This window comes from Chiloscyllium plagiosum, unplaced genomic scaffold (genome assembly GCF_037043375.1).
Source record: "Chiloscyllium plagiosum isolate Xiang-an unplaced genomic scaffold, Cpla_swu_hap1 HiC_scaffold_16, whole genome shotgun sequence".
NCBI lineage: Eukaryota > Metazoa > Chordata > Chondrichthyes > Orectolobiformes > Hemiscylliidae > Chiloscyllium > Chiloscyllium plagiosum.
Window position 1 is genome coordinate 51535104 of NW_028270154.1, and position 25844 is coordinate 51560947.

The window sequence follows — 25844 nt, forward strand, 5'->3', positions numbered from 1 at the left end:
TATCCTCAGCCAGAGCTGACATACTCGCAGTATTCTGTCTTACGTTGCCTTTTAGCACAACCTCCAAACCAGGCAGCTTATCATATTTTCAGTCAAGGGGATTGATATGTTGCTGCTCGTCACCATATTATATCCACACTATTTGCCAGCTTCCCCATAGCAGATATATTGCACCCGATTCAACCAAATTACAATGTCACAAAATCATGGGGAGTAGAGCTCAGTTATGATAAGGCACCGTACAATCATGGGGGTCCCAACTCAAAAGTCATTTTTCATTAACTGTGTCTCCATTGTTCATTTAGATTAGATTACTTACAGTGTGGAAACAGGCCCTTCGGCCCAACAAGTCCACACCGACCCGGCGAAGCGCAACCCACCCATACCCCTTCACCTAACACTATGGGCAATTTTAGCATGGCCAATTCACCTAACCTGCACATCTTTGGACTGTGGGAGGAAACCCACACAGACAATGTGCAAACTCCACACAGTCAGTCACCTGAGGCAGGAATTGAACCCAGGTCTCTTGCGCTGTGAAGCAGCAGTGCTAACCACTGTGCCACCGTGCCGCCCTCAATGGCAGTGTCCAATTTCAGACAGGGGCTTGGGCATGTTGGGCAGCCATTTGGGTTGGGCAGAGTCAGGATCCTCTTTTCATAGGGGGTGAGGACATCCCACCTCTGCTTTGGCTCTATCTGACCTATTATGAAAGGAGGAATTGACTGGATTTAAATTGAGTGGCACAACTCTTAGTGCTGGTGCAGGTGGCAAAAGTGGTGAGGTATCCCAACTGAGTGAGTAGGTCGCACACAGGCCATGCAGATTTAATAACTTCTGGGGATTGGGTAGGATAAAGCAAATGAGGGAAAACGTTTGCATGTGATAGTGTGAATGAAAGAGAATCGGCTTACGTGGGAAGTGTGTATAGAAACAGAGATAGTGATTGTCAGGTATTAGAGAGAAAATGGTGGAACTTATGGTGACAGAATCGAGAATGCTATTGATCTCATCAAAAATCAATTGCCTTCTGGTGTGAGTACTAAACACTTTCTAGATGGAAAAGCCTTGAACTTCAAGACTGACTGCCATTTGTACACATTATATACAATATTCAAATGGATGCTGTATTATTGGCCACTCTGCAAAATAAGATTAGAGTGGTGCTGGAAGAGCACAGCAGGCTGATGAAGGGCTTTTGCCCAAAATGTCGATTTTGCTGCTCCTTGGATGTTGCCTGACCTGCTGTGCTTTACCAACACCACTCTAATCTCGACTCTAATTTGCAGCATCTGCAGTACCCACCTCCGCCCACTCTGCAAAATATGCAAGCTGAGTACTAACAAGCATGGTGCATGGACTATCTCCCAAGTTTTATACAAGCATGTTCAGAACCAGTCTAATTTCAACTTGATGTCCGTAAATATTTAATGTTCACCAAAACATTCAGAATTTTCACAGCCATATCCCTTCTGAGGAATGTTACTCTTTCTGAGAATTTAGTATTATTGATTCAGGCTTGAGAGCACAGGGTACCAGAAATTCTTAGTGACCATAAACAGTCAATTATTGTTTTAATTGTCCTCAATATTGCCTCTAAGATAAGTGGCCACTCCCTTCCCTCCCATAGCCACACACCACATCACCACCACAACTGTGGCTATGGTCAGCATCAGTGAATTCAAGATGAATATGTACACTATATTCCATTCTGTAAGCATTTTAAGTGCTACTAATTACAACACACAAAACATTGTCTAGGATTTGAACAATCTGCTTGGTGTGGAAAATATTTTGAGCTACTCTCACCACTAAGGGAGAGTCAGTGCAAGTCAGGAAGACTCACATTATCAAATTGCTTACAATGTCTCTGTTGATTGCAGATTAACACCATACCAGAGTGAATCTGGCCTCTGATACATTAATGCATGGATAGAACTGGAGCCAAGGTGTTGCTACCAATCATTTTTTTTTTCTTTCCTTCTCTGAAATTAAAGCATCTGCTGTCCCAGAATATCTTTATAAAAGTACAAATGATTGATGGATGTGGAATAAATCGTTGACAGGTTATCCATTAATTCTTTCTCTGAAGCAAAATATTATGCTGTTTCTTTTGCCACATGAATGCTTAAGATTTAAAGACTTCTGTCACATATTGAATGAGAGCTTTGTCCAATCCAATGAATCTTAAAATTTAGCTTTGATAGGGTATTGCTTTCTAAAAACATATTATTGCTTCAGCACCCAATGTTCTTTGCAATGGTCATTCGTCTGCTAGTTACTAGAACTCTGAGTGCAATTTACTCCTTAGATGAAACTGATTTCTCATTCGTCAAGAGCAAAATACTATAGGTGCTGGAATTCTGAAATAAAATCGGGAAATGTTCCATATACTCAGCTGTTGAAGCAGAATCCATAGATTAAAAAGGAAATATTACTTCAGAGAGATGACCTTTTTACAAAACGGGGTGAAGTTTCTGCAATTTCTGTTTTTACTTTTCATCACTGACATAAAATTGAGTTTTATATAAAATATTGATAGAAAAAATTAGCCTATTCAATTTGGGCCATGTTTGTACCTTTGATTATAATCTTGCAGCCGGAAATTGATTTTAAAAAAAGTATAAATGTATTAAATCAGGATCCTCCCTGTGACTCAGTGGCTACTATCTCCTCAACCTTCTGCCATTCTCACATCATAATTAGAACTGTGCACAACTCCCACACGTTTTTTACCTTTTCCCACATGATTATGATTAAAATTGCAAATGCCAACAGCATGCTGGCAAAACTCATTCTATTTTCAACACAGGAAGCTTTTGTGTAGTGAAACTTACCATCAGCTGGCAATGCTGCAGTTAAAGGAGACCTATGAACGTGTCCCCTGGTCAAACAAGGAGGCTGAGCATCATGGCTGCAATTTCTCTGACCAACTCCATCACCATAAGACTTGAGAGCAATAACAGTTCTTCTCAAAATTTAATTTCACTTATGAACATTTCACGTGTGTGTCCTGATTATTTGTTGAGATTGACTTAGTCAAAGAGACCTATGTACTGTCCCATCTCATGGTTGGCATACATTGATAGTTAACAGAATTGCCAGAGATTTACTTTATTATGAAAGAAATAATGTCATGCTTTTGAATTCACTCTTTATTCAATGTTCATATTAGTATCCAGTTTAGTATTAACTATTTTTATGGAACATTTTTGTCCTAAACTTGTTAGCCCTCCCTGCTGTACACTATGAAGGACATTCTAAGAACAACTTCAGTAGGGGTAATTGAAATGTTGGTAAGTAACCTTCAAAAGCCAGAAATGAGTCTGCCAGCCAACACCTGAGATTGGTCCACACACAGACAGTACTAATATTACCTTTTAAGTCCTTCATCTTCTTGACTATCTAACAACCAATACCACACCAAAGACACACACCACATTCTTCCTGAAGAATAGAATCTTACAGTACAGAAGAGGCTATTCAGCTCAACAACCTCCAAAAAATACATTACTAGCTACATTAATCCCACTTTCCCATACTGGACCATAACTTTGAATGTTATGACACTTCTAGGTGTTCATCAACTACTTTTTAAAGATTGTCCCCACATTCCCACTGGACCAATTTATTTAACTCTTCATCTCATTTTACCCATCTCGCTGTCTTACAGTCAAAGTCAGGGTGCTGCTGACTGTTAATTACTCACCCCACTTCCCAGAGTATCTTTTACTCTTCCAAGCTGTATCATCTTATCCTTCACAATTTGAGTCACGTCCCTTCAATTGTTCCCTCAGCATTCCAGCATACTGCCTCCAATCCCCACAATTGAGTTCCTCAGCTTCCCAAGCATAGCAGTGGCCGATGATACACCTGCCTTGATTTTCAGTACACAGATCCTCAGGACTAACTGCACCCCAGCTCCCTGCCCAACTTTGAGAGACAGCCCCGACTGATAAGTGACCATACATCTGATTGGTATCTCTGACCAATGCCTGATTAACTTTCTGTAAATCCTCAAAACTGGATATGCGGACTGACCTTGGCCCACTCCCCAGACTGCAGAGGTATAAACATACTGACCGTGGCCACTCAAGCATCCAACTGACTGTGTCCAGGCTCTGGGACTGACATTGGATGCTGCCCTTTACTTAGTGTGCTGAGAGCTTCTGACTGAGTTTCTCTTGACCTGACTGACGATTTCTCCCACTAGATTTTGAGACATGACTAATTAGATTAGATTACATTACATTACATTACAGTGTGGAAACAGGCCCTTCGGCCCAACAAGTCCACACCGACCCACCGAAGCACAACCCACCCATACCCCTACATTTACCCCTTACCTAACACTACAGGCAATTTAGCATGGCCAATTCACCTGACCTGCACATCTTTGGACTGTGGGAGGAAACCGGAGCACCCGGAGGAAATCCACGCAGACACGGGGAGAACGTGCAAACTCCACACAGTCAGTCGCCTGAGGCGGGAATTGAACCCAGGTCTCTAGCGCTGTGAGGCAGCAGTGCTAACCACGGTGCCACCATGCCGCCCACTTTTTTTGCTCTTAGTGTGGACACCCGATCGACACAGACCACAACAGCTCAGAACTCCCAAACTCAAGTCATCTGGCAGCCTCAGCCTCCCAGTAGCGGGATTACAGGCGTGCGCCACAGCACGCGCTGTGGTGAGTAATTGGTTGAAGCACATGAAGTGTGTTTGCCACTTAATCAGTGGCACATGAAGCTAGTACGAGATTGACAAAGCACAGTGCTGTACAGCAACATATTCAGCCACTTGACCAAACACTGCTGATAACCATGACCACCTGCCTGCCTTTATATCTGTGTTAAAAGTAATTTGAACCTTTTAGATTTGGATGAGGAGACAAAGCACAAAAAGGAATTGGAAGACAAGACAATTCAGATGAACACTAGAAGTGACATTCAAAGTGAATGAATGCCAGGAGAACAAATAAGAAGCCTTGATGTGCACCCTGCGCCAATCTATGAAATGCATACCTGTGCCTGTCCCTGCACACAAACTGTCCTGGCAGCAGCATTGCAATGAAAGGTGTGTCAGCGCACTCCAATGTATAGCACCAAAGTGAAGAACTGCATTGTAAGTCCAGAGGTGTACCATGATGATGTGATTAGGTTGGCTCATGTCTGATGCCAACCTCTGTGGACAGCAACTCCATGGTAGTTGCTGACCATGGAGCATACTCTGTGATTGTGGTGCCCATTAAGCATGATGGAGGCCTAGAAGATCAAGTGACAAGATGGAGTCAACAAATACTTTGATTTTTTTGGTTGGAATTGCTGCTGTGTAATTTCTCTCCAGCGCACAGGAGAACAGAAGTGCATTTCAATGAGCCGAGAATACATACCGGTGGCATGCTAATGTAGGCATATATAGCCTCAGTAGTGTGATTCTCATTTTCCTATTTAAAACGTAATGGCAATATCTAATGTTTTGTCTCTCAACATCAAGAATCTCATGGCCGATCTTGCCATATTTTCCCAATTGATTCCCCATTGCCCATGTCATTCTGGGGCTTGGAAGAAGATAAATAAGGAAATCACTAATCTTACAGCCAGCTGCACAAAGGCAGCTAGTGCACAGCACTTTTAACAATCATGAACCAGGTATAACAAGATTTGTAAGCACCATTAACTTTATGTCAAAGGTAGAATTTTATTCAAATCTGTTTTATGTAATGACTATTATAGATCATATATGTTTATACTTAAAGAACTGTGAAAGAAATTGAAAGAGATGGAAATCTTTGGACATTCTTCCAGGTTGAACACAATCATGCGATTTCTCGGAATGATATTCAGCAGTATGTGGATAGTCACGCACCACCTAATTCCTGAAGTCAAAAGTTTATTTTTGTTCAGAGGTTTAATACATTCTGTGAGTCACCTGCTGCTTTTCTGGAAATCAGGTGACTTTGAAAAAACAACTAAGTAAGACCAAAGGATAGAAAATGCCATTTATTGCATGATTATTGAAGAAAGAAAATGTAGCTCTGAAAGAATTGGGGTCTTTGCTAATGCTTGTCCAGCAACCCTTACTTGTCTTACATTTCTGTTTTTGCAGAAGCAGAAATCAATGAGCTGATTCTTACCTGTTTTGGCAAAGAACAAGTTGCACTGAGTTTTTTGGACTGTTGTTTTGTTGCAATACCTAGTAAAATTTCTCATCATTTCTTTGCAAACTGACTTCATCTAATACCTACACAACACTTTTAGCATCCTTCACGTCCAATTCCAGCTTCATCTTACCATGGACTTACAAAGGGAAGTGAGTGATTGGAACGGGGTCAGCCAGGTTGATAACATTGAATATGAGTTCCCTGATTGGAACTGTTAAGCTGGCCCAAGCAGGGAGCCCTGGCTGACAGATAAAGCCAGGTCCGGCTCACTCTAGGAGCCAGCTCTGAGCTAGTTGGGTCAATGTCATGTACTATGCATGGACTATAACCTGGTGTTGTGTGATTTTTAACTGTGTAAATAAAGGGTGACTTGGTGACACGGTACTAGCCATCGTAGAGTTATTTCAACTGCTTGACAAATCTACTGGATAATCTAATTTGTAGAGTTGATCAAAGGGAGCCAGTGGCTGTGGTTTATTTGGACTTTCAGAAGGCTTTTAACAAATTCCCACAAAGAGATTAGTGTGTAAAAGTAAAGTGCATGGGTATGGAGATAGTTTATTGAGATGGATAGAAAATTAGTTAGCAGACTGGAAACTGAGTAGGAATAAATAAGCCTTTTTTCTGAGTGTCAGACAGTGGTTAGCGGGGTAATGCAGGGGTCAGTACTGGACCTCAGCTATTCACAATATATTTTAATGATTACGGGGAGGGAACTAATATAATATCTCAAATCAGATTACTTACAGTGTGGAAACAGGCCCTTCAGCCCAACAAGTCCACACTGACCCTCCGAAGAGCAACCCACCCAGACCCATTCCCCCCTTCACCTAACACTACGGGCAATTTAGCATGGCCAATTCACCTGATCTGCACAGTTTTGGACTGTGGGAGGAAACCGGAGCACCCGGAGGAAACCCATGCAGACACGGGGAGAATGTGCAAACTCCACACAGACAGTTGCCAGAGGCAGGAATTGAACCCGGGTCTCTGGTGGTGTGAGGCAGCAGTGCTAACCACTGTGCCACCATGCCGCCCACAACGCAGATGACACAATGCTGGGTGGAAGTGTAAGCTGTGTGGAGGATGCAGAGATGTTGCAGTGTGAATTGGACAGGCTGTCTGTCTGGACAAATGCATGACAGATACAGTATAATATGGTTAGATGTGAGGATATTCACATGGTAGCAAAATTAGGAAGGCAGATTATTATTTCAATGGCTGTAAATTGAGAGGGCATGTTCAATGTGACATGAGTGTCATCATGCACCAGTCACTGAAAGCAGGTGCAGCAAGCAGTAAAGAACGCAAACTGTATGTTGACTTCCATAGCAAAGGATTTAAGTACAGGCACAAGGACATCTTGTTGAGTGTATTGGTAAGGCCACACCTGGAATATTGTGTGCAATTTTGGTCACCTTAACTGAGAAAGGATATTCTTACTATAAAGAGAGTCATAGAATCCTAGAGATGTATAGCATGGAAACAGACCCTTTGGTCCAACTCATTCATGCAGACCAGATATCCCAACCTAATCCACTCCCATAGCCAGCACTTGGCCCATATCCCTCTAAACACTTCCTTTTCATATACCCATCCAGATGCCTTTTAAATGCTTTAATTATATCAGCAGGCAGGTAGGCACAAAATGAATGGGCATCAACACAGCAAGCTAGCAACACTGCGATGTAGTCTGTGAGCTAGTTGTCTGCTCAAGTATACACTGATCTTGCTGCAACATTTCCAAAGACAGTTGTCATGTGCTGCAAAGTACAGCACTTACTGTTCAGTAAGTGAACGGCAGAAGTGAAGATGCCAAGAGGCCCAAGCCAAACATACGAACACCCACTGCCTATATAATATAATATACAATATAACGGGATACAAAATGAAACAAGAAAGATAGTGGACAAAAATATATACCTCCCTGATGCCCTTGATGCTTTCTGTGCTGAGTTCAAGCAGAATGCCAGTGGCGCGGTGTCACCTGCCCCTACAGCCCTGATTATATCTGTTCCCTCTGTCACCACTACACATGTCAAATCGTTCTTCCTGAGAGTAAACGCGAGGAAAGTGACTGGCCCGGATGGAACTCTCAGCCGTGTATTCAGATCTGTGGGGGCCAACTGGCGGAGATATTGGCAGACATCTTTAACCTCTCCTTGCTATAATCCAAGGTTCCCACCTGCTTCAAGAAGACCACCATATTCCCAATATCAAAAACAACACATGCAATGTCCCTTAAACGACTACCACCCAGTGGCTCTGACCTCCATAATCGTGAAGTGCTTCAAGAGCAGGGGTGGGCAATTAATTTTTCCAAGGGGCCACATGAGAAACCTGAGTTGTGTTGGAAGGCCAAACCAACAATAAGTTGAACATAATTCTGCTCAGTATTAATTTTCTCCCATTGTAAAAAGTACTAAATTATATAGTTTTGCACTGAAACTTATAATCAAAAGAATAAGGATATTCTGTTACAATAAAGATATGAAATTGTGGAGTAGGTCAAATATAGAAGAAATAAACAGTAAAAACAATAATTTCAGTATTTCATTTTATTTTAACTTGTTAATCTCATAAACCAATAATGAAAAGTTGTTTCATTATTGTTCATTATTACAAACAACAAACAATTCTATACAAAAAGCAATAAGTGCTTTTGATGGTTTTCAGTTCTTTTTACTTGTTTAGTGAGAAAACTCCAGTCTGTTTTGGGCTTGAACAAGTGCACTGAAATCTGGTTGAATGTCTGAGGTGGATATGCGAAGGACAGCTGAGAGGTGATCGTCAGTGATAGAGGATCTGTATTTGAATTTGTTGTACTTCATCACTAAGAATGTCTGTTCACATATATAGGTAGATCCAAAGAGGACTAGAATCTTCTGAGCATGCCTCCTCATGTGTGGAAAGTTCTCCTCTTTGAGGGAAAAGTAAAAATCAAGCGGTGAGACTGACCTAAAGTACTCTGCCAGAAGTGTGTCAGACTGCAGGTCAACGAGTTCAAGCTGAACATGACTAGGTGCATTCTCCACATTGCATGTAAATGGGGGAAAAAAATCATGTGCATTTCATTTTCAACGTTTTAAAGTCTTGAAATTGCCTTGAAAGTTCACCATGCAGTGCTTCTAACATAGATGAGTACCTGTGGAGGTGATCAGTTGAAGGTGCGGCTTCCTTCAGTCTTGGCAAGTGGCTGAGAATGTTGTCCTCCATTTGGCTTGAGAGAAGCTGCAACTTTCTCATAAAAGCCTTCACCAAGATGTACATTTCATGCACAAAAAGGCCCTTGCACTGCAGTTTCACATATAGTTCATTCATAAGTGCAGTCACATCAACAGCAAAACCAAGGTCTGCAATCCAGTCTGCATCTGAAAGCTGTGGAATGCCATTCCTTTTCTTCACACAGAGATCTTGAATCTCTTCTCTCAGGTCCCATACACCTTTCAGCATCTTGCCCAGGCTGAGCCACCTGACAGCTGTGTGGCAGCATATGTCACGATGTTCAGTTTCATTTTCCTCCAAAAATGCAACAAACTGCCTGTGATTCAAAGCTCTTGCCCTGATGAAGTTAACTATTTTAGTCACAACATCAACCACATGGTTATTTTTTAACACTGACTTACACAACACTTCCTGATGTACAATACAATGCAAAAATATCAATTTCTGTTCAGGGTCAATTTCTGTCACTTTATCCTGCATTCTCTTTAAGGGTCCAACATTTTTTTCCCATTAGATTTGGACAACCATCCGTTGTCACACCCGCCAGCTTGTCCCATGTTAGTCCCAACATGCATTTACCTCCGTGAACAAATCATTATCAGTTGTTGTTCCTTTCATTGACTGCATGGCTGCCAGCTCCTCTGTGATTTTAAAGTCTGTAGTTATCCCACGTACGAAGAGGAGTAGCTGGGCTGTGTCATGTATGTCGCAGCTCTCATCCAAAGCCAAGGAAAAAATGTCAAAGTTGACCGCTCTGTGCTGCAGCTGAAGCTCCAGATTTCTCACGAATGCCTCCTTTTTCTCCACTCATATTAGTTCTGCAGAGTCCAACAAGCACTCCTTAATAAACTCACCATCAGAAAATGGTTTACTGTTTCTGGCGATTTTGTGGGATATGACATAACTTGTCTTGGCATGAGCTGACATTTTGAGGGCTAGCCAGCAAGCATCACTTCAGCTGTTCACACACGCACGCATATACACGCGCATGTGTGTCCATATGTAAATAAAAAAAGCATCCTTTTCAAAACAAAAGCAACACAGTTGTATTGCGTGTATGGCATAAATACTTTTTCATTTATGTTCTAGTTTAAGATTGACCTCATGCAGGCCGGACAGGAACGATCAAAGGGCCGGATATGGCCTGCGGGCTGTAAAATGCCCAGGTCTATTCAAGAGGCTGGTTTTGGCCCATATTAACTCCAGTCTCTCAGCCTGCATCGATCCCCAATTTGTCTGTTGGTGAAACAGATCTGCTGCGGCTGTCTTTTCCCTAGGCCTGCATTTAATCTTAGAACATCTGGATAACAAGGACACCTATGTCAGGCTCCTCATACTCATTGACTATAGCTCCACTTTCAACACCATAATCTCTAACAGACCGAATCAAAACTCCAGACCTGGGTCTCAACTCCACCCTCTGCAACTGGATCCTCAGCTTCCTGGCCCACAGACTGCAATCAGTGAAGATAGACAACAGAACATTCTCCATGTTAATCCTCAATACTGGAGCCCTGCAAGGATGCGTTCTCAGTCCCCTACTGTACTCCCTGTACCCATGACTGTATAACCAAATTCTATATGAATGGCATCAGCAAGTTTGCTGATGACACCACCATTATAGGTCGGATATCAAACAACGATGAATCAAAATACAAGAAGGAAATAGAGTGCTTGGTGTCATGGTGCAATGATAACAATCTCTCTCTCTCTCTCTCTCAGTGCTGACAAAACAAAAGAATTTATCATTGACTTCAGGAAGAAAGGAGAAGGATACGCCCCCTTCAATATCAATGGAGCTGAAGTGGAGAGGGTTGAAAACGTCAAATTCCGAGAAGTGACAATAATCAACAATTTGTCCTGGACCATCCATGAAGATGCAACTGTCAAGAAAGCACAACAAACACTTCTTTCTCTGGTGACTTAGTAAATTCAGCATCTCCATAAGGACCCTCATCATCCTTTACAGATGCACTATAGAAAGCATTCTATTAGGCTACATAATGACCTTGTACAGCAACTGCTCTTCCCAGGACCAGAATAAACTTCAGAAAGTTGTATGCACAGCCCAGACCATCATGGAAACCAACCTCCCATTCCATGAACTCCATTTACACTTCTTGTTACTGCAGAAAGGCTGCCAACATTGCCAAAAACCACTCTACTCCAGTAATGTTCTCTTCCAACCTCTTCTGTCAGGCAGAAGATACAGAAGCTTGAACACACACATCAAGTTCAATGACAGCTTCTTCCCTTTTGTTGTTAGACTACATAATGGACCTCTAACTTCAGCTAATGTTGATCTTGCATTGTGCACCTCCTGTGCAACTATAACCTTGTGTGCCTTGCTTTGTATACCCTATGACCTGTATGACCTCGTTTGCTGTGATCTGTCTATACTGCGTGCAAAACAAACCTTTTCACTGTACTTAGGTATATGTGACTACAATAAATCAAATCAAATCAAAAGCTGTGAATGATTTGGAGATGTGTCTTAATGGCATAGTGAGGTTAATACTTGTCGAATGTGTAGACACTGCTGGTGGATTGCGCCTTGAAGTAATAGTAACTGATGTCTGAGATGCAAGCAGTGAGTGGGTATCTGTTCTGACTTTCATATTAAAGATTCTCAGCAATGGATGGGAGAATGGGAGACTGTACACTAATGAGTCAAGATTAAGTAATAATGAGTGTGATAATGCAAAATAATCCTTATTAATAGGCCTCTCACTGCTGTGACAGTATTATCGCTTTGACAAGTGTATTTTGTCCTTTCTTTTATGAAGCAAGGTTGAGACAGAGGTGTCGAGTAGTCTGTTTTAAGCCAATAAAATAAATAGTTCACAAGGCCTTGGGTTTTTTTTAAATTGAATTTGGAACAATAGAAGCAGCATGAAATAGTGGCGTCCTCCCGTAGAACCACAATTTTAGTTCAACTTTCAGTAATTGCTGGGGTCCCAAAGCTGGATGTGGAAGCAGATATTCCTCTGTCTGTTACAGCTAAAACCTGGGGTTCCCTTCCTTTACCACTGCTAGAATTGCATGAGACAGTCTGTTTTACCGAATTTGCCTTTGCCAAGGATGCGTTTATGGGATATTATTATTTTACAACAGTTGTTGTTTGATAGTTAAATAATTTATTATTCTGTTAAGTTTTCCAATAGAGTTAAGTTATTCCAATTTTCCTTCCTCTTGTTTGTATTTAACCTATTGTGCACGAATAAAGTGTGTTTTGCTTCAAGCCAATCTAATTGCATTGAGAATACAACGTCTTACACTTGTCTTTAAAAATAAGAAAAAATTGGGGTATCGGCTATCTTAATATATTTTGGAGGGGTTTTGGTCCATTTCCAAGTACAATGCTCACTAGTGAGAATCTCAATGTCCAGGATCTCGTAGAAACATGTGACTTGTCAGTTGTGACATGAAGAAGGACCTCACTGAGGATCTCATCCAATTTTTCCCAAATTTATTCATCAGAGTGTTCAGGGCCTGGAAACACCACCCTATGCCAACTCAACAGCTCCCCCAACCTGATTTGACTCAATACTCCACCACGTACTCATCCACATATGTGGCACCTTGTCATCCCACTCATCTGACACCCTCTATCTCTCTCTCTACCTTTCACCTCCCTCCCCGCCCCCCCCCCCCCTCCCCCAAAAGCTCAAACACCTGATCCTTTACACCCTGACTTGCCTTACATAGTTACCCTTTCATAGTAGTATCTTTGGGACATAAAAATTATAGAATACAACATTCAGTTATGTAAAAAAGGGACCTGTCTTCCACAATGACCTTTGCCACTGCTGGATCTGAGGATTTCTAAGCAGATTTGTAACAGGAGGCCATCTGCTCGTGAAAGTCCAGTGCAGAAGTCATCTAAAAAACATGGCCATTTTTTTTTTAAATGGATCAGAAATAGGGTTTTGAACTCTGATCAGCATTTCTGAAGCAACTCTTTGTGCATGTAGATATCTTAAATCATGTGTTTCATGAGTGTGTTCAAATAGGACACTGGTTGTTGGTAGCTGCAGCCTGATGAGATGTACTGGCTCTGTTGTGGAGAACAGCAGGAGTGTTGGAAAAAGAGCTGGCATTGTACTTGGAAATGGAAATAGGGTGAATCTTGAAAGAAAAGCAGCAGGAAGCAAACTAGCAGTGATTTGGCACTAATGCATTACATGCTGAAATGAGGAAATAGCTGTGGTATCAAACAGAAAAATAAGCAATGCGGGGAAGATAACTAATATGCTAAAATGTTATGAAGGCAAATCCCTATTCCAGTCGCTATCAGCTTTTATTGCTGGTGTTACTTTTATTCTCCAGGTTCAGCAAACTCATGCCTACGCTGATCTTTTCTTCAGTAACGTTGAGCAGGAATACTATGAGAAAGCAGTGCAAAGAGGGTGGGAGAGTGGTAGAAAAGGATAGAATGGTTGGAGACCATGACAAGGAAATCAGTCAAGTAAGTAAATTTAATGCAATGAGGGCAGGTTCATGAGAGGTAAAGTCAGAAGAGTCCTACCAAGACCACACTCCCACGAGAGAGCGAGAGAGAGAAAAGACACACACAGTTGGTGGTGGTTTAACCTGAGGGTCACCCCACCTCCAGTGAGGGGAGAGATTTAAGAAGGAGAGGCCTTCACAGTAACTTCAGCGAATGCAGAGATTGAAGCCACTGCATTGCAAACCAGCCAACGGAGCGAATTGATTCTCATAAGGCAGTCTCGATAGGAATTGGCAAATTCTATAAGCCAAGTGTTCTCCAGATGTACGGTGGAACATGTGACATGTACTGTTCAGTTATGTCAGCTATTCCATCCATAAGGAAAAAGGAGCAAAACACAAACAAGGAAACAAAATGGATGAATATGAGAACATAAGAAGCATGTGTAAAAAGTAACACAAATGTTACAACAGGAACCCAGGTGTCGATGTGTAAGTTGACCTTTGAATTCCTTTATGCTCTCTAACTATAAATGTGAACCAGTGGAATGAGTATGTGTGATTGCATCTACATGGATGTTTCTTGAATATACCTTCACAGCTCAACTCATTAGTGCCTAATCCCTTGTATCCAGTTGAGGCACCAGTGATTAAAACATTTATTTGCAGGGCGAAAAGTTGAGGCTGAATACTGATGTGAATGCAGCATGTTGTAGCTCGAACAGAGGTTAACTTATTCCTTATGCTTACATTGTATACAAGACAAATTTGTATGCTGCAAAGTATGATAGGTAAAGGACTGACAAAATTCTCGAACTTACCATGTGATATTAGTTGAACTCGCTTTTGGGCTAGTGAATTTATAAAGATGATACTTCTTTACAGAATGATCAGTAGCAAACTAGGGTGGCTTTGCAAAGCATGTTTAAAGGTGATTTTAGCACAAAGTTAATTGTGTCTTTTTTGACTGAGTTCAAGTCAACAAACAAGAGCATGGAACAGTCCTCACTTTTTCCACAGCACATTACAGCTCTCCAACAATATTCAATAAACCCAAAGACAACACAGTAACCTGAGTAGGAAGACTAAAAATCCAACAACTCTAAATTGAGCCGGAGCCATCTAAAAAAGTAGAAAAAAGGCACATGAGTTTGTAGTACATGTGCCTGTGGAGGATGGGAGCACCCAGCAGCTACATATGTCATGACTATATGGACAAATTTTGCTGCTTCAGGTGGGAAATGTTTTCCACCAAATTGTTGCAGACCATCTTTGTAGCAGCATCCAATAGTTAGGCTACTCACAGGTTGATAGAAATAAGAAAAGGACATGCTATTTATGTTCCATCTCGAAAGTTCTAAACAGGATCCAATAAGAAATGCAATACATTAAATCGGCAAAGCTAAATAATATCCCATCTATCTGGGTGACTGTAATGTGCTGTGGAAAAAGTGAGAACTGTTCCACGTTCTTGTTGTTTGGCTTGAACTAATTCAAAAAAGGAAAGGCACACTTAACTCTGTGCCTGCATTGAAGTGCCTGAAATCACCTTTAAATATTCTTTGCAAAGCGACCCTAGCTTGCTAATAATCATTCTAAAAAGAAGCCCATTTGCAGCCACACCCAAAATTCACATCAGGCTGGTTTTGGGCAACATAGGAATGGTGTAATTTCCTGCGAATTTTAGCCTTTTAATGCTTTCTGAATAGGTTGGATGACAGTTAAAAATTATTACCATTTTATTTCAGAATAAAGGACAGTACCTATATCCTGTATTCCTGATGAAGGGCTTTTGCCCGAAACGTCGATTTTACTGCTCCTCAGATGCTGCCTGAACTGCTGTGCTTTTCCAGTACCACTAATCCAGAATCTGGTTTCCAGCATCTGCAGTCATTGTTTTAACCTAGTACCTATATCACACAGAATGCAGCGGTTCAGAAGTTGGGTCACTATCCCTTCCTCAAGTATAATTCAATAAGGGTAACAAAGAGTTGCCCAGCCAGTGACACAGACGACTGGTGCAAAAAAAAAGATGTTTGAGTGATCCAGCAGAGTAGTGGCTAGCACTTTCCGAAAGCCTCACCTTGTCTCAGTCGTTCAGCATGACAGTGAAGTGCAGCAAAGTGCTCTCTAGCGCTTGGCTTACAGAAAATACAGGTGGACTATAAGAAGGAAAATAAAGACAGAGCACAAAGGTTGGAGGAGTCTACCCAAGGTACTACAGTTTCTCATCCTTTGCCACCCCATCAGCCCACACCTAGCCTTAGCCCTAGGCCCACCTGCTGTTTCCTATGCTCATGGCAAAGTGTGCCCTTGAATTTTTTGTTGATACCTTCAAGACCCCAAAATCCAAAAGGGAATCAATCATAGGTACCTCCGCTGTCGGAGGAATAAGCAGCCTATCTGCAGTTCTACTGAATGGAAATGAGAGGAACAGGAAAATAAAAACTTCCAGCTCCACTCGGAATTTACTTCTGTGTCCAGAACAATGTCACTGTCTTAATATATTTGAAAATATTAATGGATCATTCACTTTATTTCTAGCCTGCATTGTCCAGTCATCTTTATTACCTCCCACCTTGCAAAAGGACATTAGCTTTGAGATGAGTGGGAAGCAACTCCCACCTCTCTGTTGCATGCTAAAATGCTGCCCTTCCAAACTCTCATATAGGTCAAAGAAAGAAAATAGGAAAACTATACACCTTCTGAAAGTACTGTGCTTCATAAAAGACTAACTGTTTGTGCAATAGGCATCTTGTGTTTAATAAACTAGAAGATGCATATTTATAAGAATTTTATGAGGATAATGTGCACCATCCTTCACAATTAATGAAAGTATTTTGCTGAATGTTGAATGTCCTTTCCATGTGGTGCTATATTCGTTTAAATGAATAGGGATTTTTGTTTTAATTACTTGCCAGTCACAGTTTACAGCCACTTCTTTTGTACCTGCCCCATGTGACATCCATTCATGTCTGAACTTTGACAGAAGACTTACCAAAGAGACTATCAAAGATGATCCAATCTTATTTTTACCATACCCCACATGTATACTTTCCGAGGTAACTGGTAACAAATCAAAAGCACAAACCCTCTCCAAATCAGAGGCCTTCTTTTCTATTTCATTATGAAATTCGATTGAAATATATTTTACCCTTAAGTATTTCTTTATTGATTCCTGAGGTACTGTGTGATTTTGTCTATAATATAGATTGTGGAATCCTGTATAATTTTGGGCTACATGCTCTGTCTTATAGATAAGTTTTGGGCTTTGGCTTGTTACAGACCAGGCCAGACTCTCTCAAAATATTTTAAGGTAGCTCAAGATCCTATTTTTATTTTAAAGGGAGATGTGACATTGATATTCCAGGTGTGATGCAGCTGGTCAAACCACTCAGCTTTCAGTAAAACAGATTTTATTTAATCACTACAGTTGAAACACGAACAAAAGAAAACAGATTTTAGAATAACTTAACTATTGGAAAACTTAACCGACTCGATACATCAACTTAACTAAGGAGCCCACTGCAATCCCATAACATCCCATAAACACATCCCTTGGCAAAAAGTAAATTCAAACACTGCTTCTTACCGGCAGGAGGGAACAACTTTTGAAGCGATTTCAGAGAGAAATTTTAGTCAGGAATCATCTGCTGAAGCTTGGAACCTTTCTGCAATGCAGCAGCTTCTCACTGCTAGCACTAAACTAGAAAAAAACTGAACTGAGAGAACAGGCCACTCCCCTGCCATTGCTAAAGTAGGCTCTTCCCAGACATTTCAGCACCTCTGCCTTTATGACCTCTCTTGAAAATAACCAAGGGCAAAATAACCTTCTTAAAGTGACAGCATGGTCACAGGTTAAAAGAAAGGTCCTGCAGCCTCTAGTTGTAATTGAGCAAGGATTTATTGGAAATAAATGCCTGAAAAAAAGCTGGCTCTTGATAAGGTAAGGGAAAGGACCACATATGATGTACTACATTTGCTGAATGAATAGGAGCTTACTTTTCTTGTTCTGGTTTCTAGGGCACTTCAAAAGATTTCCAAAGTTTCAGAAAATAATCCAAAAAGACTGTTGTATAAGGTAAAAGCCCTGAAAGAGTTTTGGAAACTATTTTAAGCTTCACCCTATCTGATGGCATCATCATATCGGGTGTAGAAATCAAGCAAATAGCTCCTGGTCCCCAAGGAGACAAACTTGTCATTTTATGTTTAGTTAGCTAATAAAAAATTGTTCCTAATTGTTCTTATGCAGGATGTTATTAAGTCAAAAGTCTTTTTGTTAAAATTTATTTGCTGCTGACCTTCTAACATTGCCAATCAAATAGTTTATTTGACCCAGTCAAGGAAAGAGAAATTGTAGCAGTTTCTTTCTTTCCATAAGTACCACATGGTGCAGAAGGAGTCCATTATAGCTTCACCAGCTGTCTAACTGAGTGTAACAGTATTTTTATTCATTAACAGGATGTGGGCATCAGTGGCCAGGCCAGTACTTACTGCCCATCCCTAATTCCTCCCAGGGCAGTCAAGAGTCAACAACATTGTTGTGGGTCTGGAGTCACATGTAGGGCAGACTGGGTAAGGATGGCAGTTTTCTTCCTTAAAGGATATTAGTGAGCCAGATGGTTTTCTTCCCCAGCAATCAATATTGCTTTCATGGTCATCATCACTAGACTTTTAATTCCAGACTTTTTAAAATTTTAAATTCAAATTCTACCATCTGTCATGATGGGATTTGAACCAGGGCCCCAGGGCCCCCTGGGTCTCTGGATTAATGGTAATACAACTAAATGTGTGATCTTTCATTCTTGATTCTTCTGAGAAGCCGAAAAAGCTTCTCTCTATTTATGTTATTCAGACCACTCATGATGTTGAAAATGTCTATTAACTCTAATCTTAACCTTTTTCTCTTCAAAGACAATGGTCCCAACTTCTGCAATCTATCTTCATAACTCAACTATCTTATTCTGGAACTATTTTTTGTAAATCTCTTATACTCTCTGCAGTATGTTCACAACTTGCCTATAACATGGCAGCAATTCAGTCCCAGCTCTGTTCAGGTGCAATCAGTCTGTCTTGTACAGGTGTCAGCTCCACCAGAGCCAGTTCCAGTGTCCTAGAAGTTAACACCTTCCTTCCTGCACCATCTTTCCAGCGAGGCATTCACCAGTCTGTTTCTCTACTCCTTTACACATTGTGTATTTCAGTGATTACTACATTCGAGGTCTAGTTTGCTAATTTTCTACCTAGAACCTTACATTCTGATTGTAGGACCACATCCCTCTTCCTATTAAGTCAGTGGTACCAATGTGGCTCATTATGTCTAGGTGTTCACCTGGGACTGAATTGCTGCCATGTTATAGGCAAGTTGTGAACATACTGCAGAGAGTATAAGAGATTTGCAAAAAATAGTTCTAGAATAAGATAGTTGAGTTATGAGGATAGATTGGAGAAGTTGGGACCATTGTCTTTGAAGAATTTCCTGCAACAGTTCTGTGACTGGTAGTTCTGTGACTGCCAGGAGTTATTCTGGCAAAGAAACATTTGTCTGTTGCCCTAACAAATGGATCCCTACTACTATTACTCTTTCTTTGTCTGTCCTCCTCTCATTTACAGTTGAGCTGCACATGGAACCGGAAACATGGCTCTGATTTTTTAAAAATTCACTTGTGGGACATGGACATTGCCAGCTGGCCAGCATTTCTATTGTCCGTCTCTGGTTGCCCTTGAGAAGGTGGGGGTGAGTTGCCTTCTTGAACTGCTGCAGTCCACATGCTGTTGGTTGACCCGCAATGCCCTTAGGGATGCCATTCTGCATTCCTTTCTGGAACTCAATACCGTCAGCATGTTCCAAAATGGAAAACCAGTTTGTGAATGGTAACCATCTCTTCCACTTGGACTGTCTGATGGTCACCCATTCTCCTTCTGTCTTCAGCCCCTTAAACAGCGGTGTAAACACCTCTGTGAATGCACTAATCACATGGCTCTCAGCCTCGTATATGTGCTACTGTGTCACCAGCCACTGCTCAAGCTCGAAAACATAGAGCTTGAGATTCCTGCTGCAGGCAGCACTTCCTGTACAGGTAGTTGTCCAGGACAGCAGTAGAGTTCATGATTTCCCATTTATTATAGGTCTCACATTCCACTCAACTGCCATGTCTTCAAATTACTTCAATTACAGTAATTATATTATATTTAGAATTACTTAAATTATTTTATGATATTGACTCTAACTTATTCTCGGTGTTTCTCAGATAAATTCAAGTATAGCTGCTTTTTTAAAAAATACACCTCTCTGATTTACAGCAATTTAAAGACAGTCTCTAAAGCAGTTCCTTAATAACTAATGAAGTTAGGGTTCTTCTGTGTCACTCTTCATTGATATTTTTCACTCACTGGGTCAAAATCCAAGAATTTCATCCCGGACAGCGTCATGGATCTGCCTAGAACACATGGATTGCAGAGGTTCAAGAAGGTAAACTCCCCCCACTATTATCTCAAGGGCTAATAATGATGGATGATAAATGTTGGCCCAGCCATTGATGCCTACATCCCACAAATGAATAAAAACAAACTTTCATTTCAAACAGAGTGCAAATCGATTCCAAACTGCTGAATGGTGTGCCTATCAGATTCCCAGGAAAGTGAGGCATGCCAGGGTGATCACCTCCGATCCATATACGGCTGCACTGAGCTGCTTTGTTGCAGGTCTGTTGTTTCTTATTCTTCGAGGTAAATGATTTGCATCTTTACTTAATTCCATAAGGTACAATGGTGAAAAATATCCACTGGACCCAGGAGAAGAAATGTTCAGAAGATAAAGTGAGTTTACAACTTTAAGGCTACAGCATTTGCGTCAGACCTGTTAAGAAGTGCAGAAGAAGCAATATGCACCAGAAACTATATGCACCTGGCAGTCAGAAATTCCATTGGGAAACAAATAACTGTAGGAGCATTCCCACTTAAGAGATTTGCTAGTAATTGAATATATCAGAGCTCCCTGAATAAGGGTAAAAACTTTAAATTAAAAGGGATGGAAAAGCAGGCTGAGAATGTGAGAGATTAAAAAAAAACAATTCACAATGAGCAATGCTGCTATAGCGAGTAGAGGTGACTAGGCACAGCTACTGTAGGGAAATTAAAAGCTGTAGATCTATTTTATATGAAGGTCACGGCACTGGAAACATCAAGAAACAGAATAAAGGTGATCAAAAGGACATATTTAAAAGTGAAAGCAGACTGGTTCGAACAGAAGGCAATAGTTAGATAATATTTGAAGCTGTAATAAGTGTGGGTGATTCATAATTTAAACAGCAATCCTGGCAGGAAGATTTTATGGAGCTCATAGACACAAAGCTTTTATTTGGAAAGGTGTGGAAAAGAACAGACATTGTACATTATGTACAAAAGGTGAGAAATCGTCTCTTATGCTCTTAAGAAAACAGAAATCCTCCATTTTGGCTACAAATACATGGGAGAAACCCCAGAAAATATGACACGTATGTAAAACATTAATACTTAACTGCATTCCTAATTAATCTTTGTATCAGTAACCTGCAGTTTAAAAGCTTTAAGTTGAGGAAAATGAAACAGAATTGCTTTGACCAAAGTCTTCAAGGGAAAGAAATTACAGCAACTTTGAGGTACTCTAAAACGTTTTGTAAATTATACTGTGGGGTGAATGAACACACATTAGGAGGACATGGCAGGAGAAATAATACAGTACCTAGTAGATTTAATAGAATTGGACATTTTCAAGAAAGCAACTCTTAAGGTGCAGGATTGCTTCAGACTTAAATACTAAATTACATATTGAGCAATTGTACAATACCTACATTGTTGTATTCAATAAGATCTACTGCTGACAATGTTATAAATCACCAAAATGTAAAAGAAGTCAGATATTTTTGAAGGCGTTCTAAAGCTCATAACAATTCATAAATTTGATCTGAGAACGAATACAATTCTTGAATAATCAAGATTCAACAGAGAACTCAACATTCAGAAGAATCCATGCATGGTTTCATTAATTATCTCCACAGACTGGTGGAAAACTATGACAATGGAAAGTTGAAATCACACTTTATAAGAAATAGAGTTATTGCTGGAGTTATTGATGAGTTTTTGTCAGGTTTTTTACAGTCCAAAAAAGATTAGACTTTGAATAATTGTATTAAGATTGTGCTGATCAGAAACCAAGAAGAATCATAGACAAACCTTGAGAGAAAAAGGACAATCATATCACAAGATGGCAACAGAATCTATCCATTCTATCAAGTGCAAACACTCAAAGACATAAAGTTGCGAAAGTCCCAGATGATCTTAGGGCTGCCCTCTCATTGGTAAGAGGTAACTAATGGTAAGCTTTCATGGTATCATAGTCAATGGGCGGCACGGTGGCACAGTGGTTAGCACTGCTGCCTCACAGCACCAGGGACCTGAGTTCAATTCCTGTCTCAGGCAACTGTCTGTGTGGAGGTTGCACATTCTCCCCGTGTCTGCGTGGGGTTCCTCTGGGTGCTTTGGTTTCCTCTCACAGTCCAAAGATGTGCAGGTCAGGTGAATGGGCCATGCTAAATTGCCCATAGTGTTAGGTGCATTAGTCAGGGTAAGTGTAGGGGGATGGATTACTCTTCGGAGGGTCAATGGGGACTTGTTGGGCTGAAGGGCCTGTTTCCATGCTGTAGGAAATCTAATCTAATCTGAACCCATGAAAAAGTTGACATCATTCTGTTTCACAAACGAGCCATCCAAGCTAACTGATCCCTACAAAGATGCACAATATTTTATCAGATATAGAAAATGTCATATATATTTCAACAAAGGGCCCAGGAAGTTTTAATATGTTTAGAGGCTGAAAGTTTTACTCTCAATGCTAAGTGTAAATTTTCCAAGGAATCTATTTACTTCCTGGGACATATGAGCAACAAGAATGGAATAATGCCAGACCCTATGAAACAAACTTGTACAGAGTTTTGCACTCTGAAAACTATTCATGACCTCCAAAGATTTCTAGCCATAATAAACTAGCTGATGAGATTTTTGCTTCACCTGGCAATTATGGCAAAACTCTTGAGGCAACTCCTCAACAAGACACAAGTTTGGTACTGGGAGTCACATAGGACAAATCTTTCTAAATGATCTATGACATACTGATGTCCACAAATTTCCTGGTCAGCTGAAATCCATTCTTTCTGACAATCATTACTGTGAATAGTTCAGCTTGAGGCATAAGAGCAGCGTTCTTCCAGGACCAAACAGATTAATGTCAGAAACTGCTACATTTTGCCTCCACGGTATTGTCAGACTTGGAGACTGGTTATAGAGGAGGCTGTTTTGGTCACATGGATACGCAAAAGATTTTCATCCTGTTTATAGAGATGGACAATAATCCATGGGCTTGCCTACTGGATAAGAGTTAAAAATCACCTCGCACCAGGTGATAGTCCAACAGGTTTATTTGGAAGTACCAGCTTTTGGAGCGCTGCTGCTACTCACTACCTGACAAAGGAACAGTGCTTCGAAAGCTAATGCTTCCAAATAAATCTGTTGGACTATAACCTGGTGTTGCGTGATTTTTAACTTTGTTCACCCCAGTCCAACACCGGCACCTCCTCATATTTGATAAGAAATGGTTGCCAAGGATGCCTCCAAGGGTATAAAATTCAAACTCCGATTTCTGAGGTTTGTCTATGAAAGAAAACCAGCTAAGGGAAGCTACATTCAGCAATAACTGAACACATAAGAGTGACATTTGACAGCATTAAAATGACTAACAAGGAGTTAGCTGGTGAAATTGAATCACGTACATAGGCCACAAAGATAAGAGTGGCCAGCAACTCAAACCCAAGCTCAATCAAATAGGAGGGGAGCCAAACAGGAACTAAAAATCTGTCATTATTCATCTATATCATGTTGATAGTTGACCACACCAAAGACGTGAAGACCTATATTGCAGGTCAAGAGCCTTTCACAATTGTAGACCTCTTGCTGATGTTTGATGAAAAGTTGGTTGTTTCAGCTTCAACACAGTGAGACATCTTTGACAAGGCACACCATGGACGTTTGGAGATTACTTAGTGCAGGGCCAGGGATCTCAAAAGAGACCGAGAGCCTCATAGCTTACATAAAATGTGCATTGTTCACAGGTCTTAGCAGTAAGAAAAACTGATCACCACCATTCTCAGCACCAAGCCATAGGAACAGAGCTTTTATTTTTGTGATGGATGATCTTACCTTATTGCTGTTGATTACTTTTCTCAGTAGGACGTAAAGTAGTTATGTACCAGAATGACACAGCAATTATTAAAGTTTTACAATAAATATTCAATACCCAATAGATCGCTGATGTGGTTGTATCATGCATCAGAACACGGTTTACTAATGAGTCTTTCGGTTAGTTTGTAGCCACTTCAGGATTTGAGCATATGACATGCTTGCTGAGATATCCATAATCAAATGGGGAAGCTGAGCACTGTGTCCACACAGTCAAGCCCATTTTGAAGAAAAAGGCTGATTTTTATACAGCATTGTTAAATGACCAGTTCAACCCACTCTTGTCATCAATTGTCATCAGAATTGATGAGGAGAAAATTGAAGACTCAACTCATTATCTGGCCAAAGATTCCAGCCTCGGGTGACTGCCTGCGGGGAGTTTGCACATTCTCCTCGTGTCTGCATGGGTTTCCTCCGGGCACACCGGTTTCCTCCGGGTGCTCCGGTTTTCTCCCACAGTCCAAAGATGTGCAGGTCAGGTGAATTAGCCATGCTAAATTACCCATAGTGCTCGGTGCATGAGGGAGATGGGTCTGGGTGTGTTACTGTTCAGAGGGTCGGTGTGGACTGGTTGGGCCAAAGGGCCTGTTTCCGCACTGTATGGAATCTTATCTAGTCTAAATTTAAAAGGCATGTGGATGGGTATATGATTAAGAAGGTTTTGGAAGGATATGGGTCGGGTGCTAGCAGGTTGGGATATATGGACGGGTTGAACCGAAGGGTCTATTTCCATGCTGTACATCTCAATGACTCTATGACTCTTAAGTGCTGGCAAATGGGACTAGATTAATTTAGAATATCTAGTTGGGGTGGACGAGTTGCACTGAAGGGTCTGTTTTCGTGCTGTACATCTCTAGGACTCTATGATGAATAATGAAATCCCCAAATCCCCAAATTGCCTGAATTTATGAAGTTAGGTTCTTGCGGTAGTGGTAACATAATATAGTGATGTAAATGAATGTAGAAATATTAACAATGGTTAGAAAAATTGAGGACATGTATACAGTATTAGTTCTGAAAAGGTTAATTTTGTATTAAGCACCATCAAATCTTATGAAGTCCAGTCATATATGTGTCCAATAGTTTCTGTAACAATGTTTGACTAGCTACTGCAACTTGCTTCGAACAGCTATAATGCAATAAACTACATCTTGTTGAGGAAGAAGCTTCTTCCTGTTAAGACTTTCTAATGTTTGTTCATCTACCACTGGAAACCAAATGGACCCTTAGACCGTGTCAAGAAAAATGGAATAGTGGCAATAACCTACCCACAAGTAGCAGAGATACAAATGACAGACAGTGTACTATGCAATTAGGTTCAACATTGATTTTTGAGTAGGCTTGTAATGATGTGAGAAGAGGAGTACTTCCAAGCAATGATTGGACATATAAAAAGCAATAGGTTATCTCCTGTGCTTTGATAATAGACAATTTACCTCCTTTAACAAAGAGTGAGAGAGGTCACAATAAGTGGTTGGCAAGATTTTCCCAAGTTCAATCTTATTTAGTACATTTTGTTCCTTTTACTTTACGTAACCTGCTATTGTAATTAAAATTTCCATGGCATGAACGGCACTATTGACATATACTGCCCTAGTCACTTGCAGCACCTGCTGCTGTAATAGCCTTTTCTGGAGCCAAACCTGCAACCTTTCTCAGTCATACTTGATAGAGAAGTGGATTCACTGTGCCCCTAATTACTGGGTAGAGAAGAGACTCTCAGCTAACCTTGATGGCA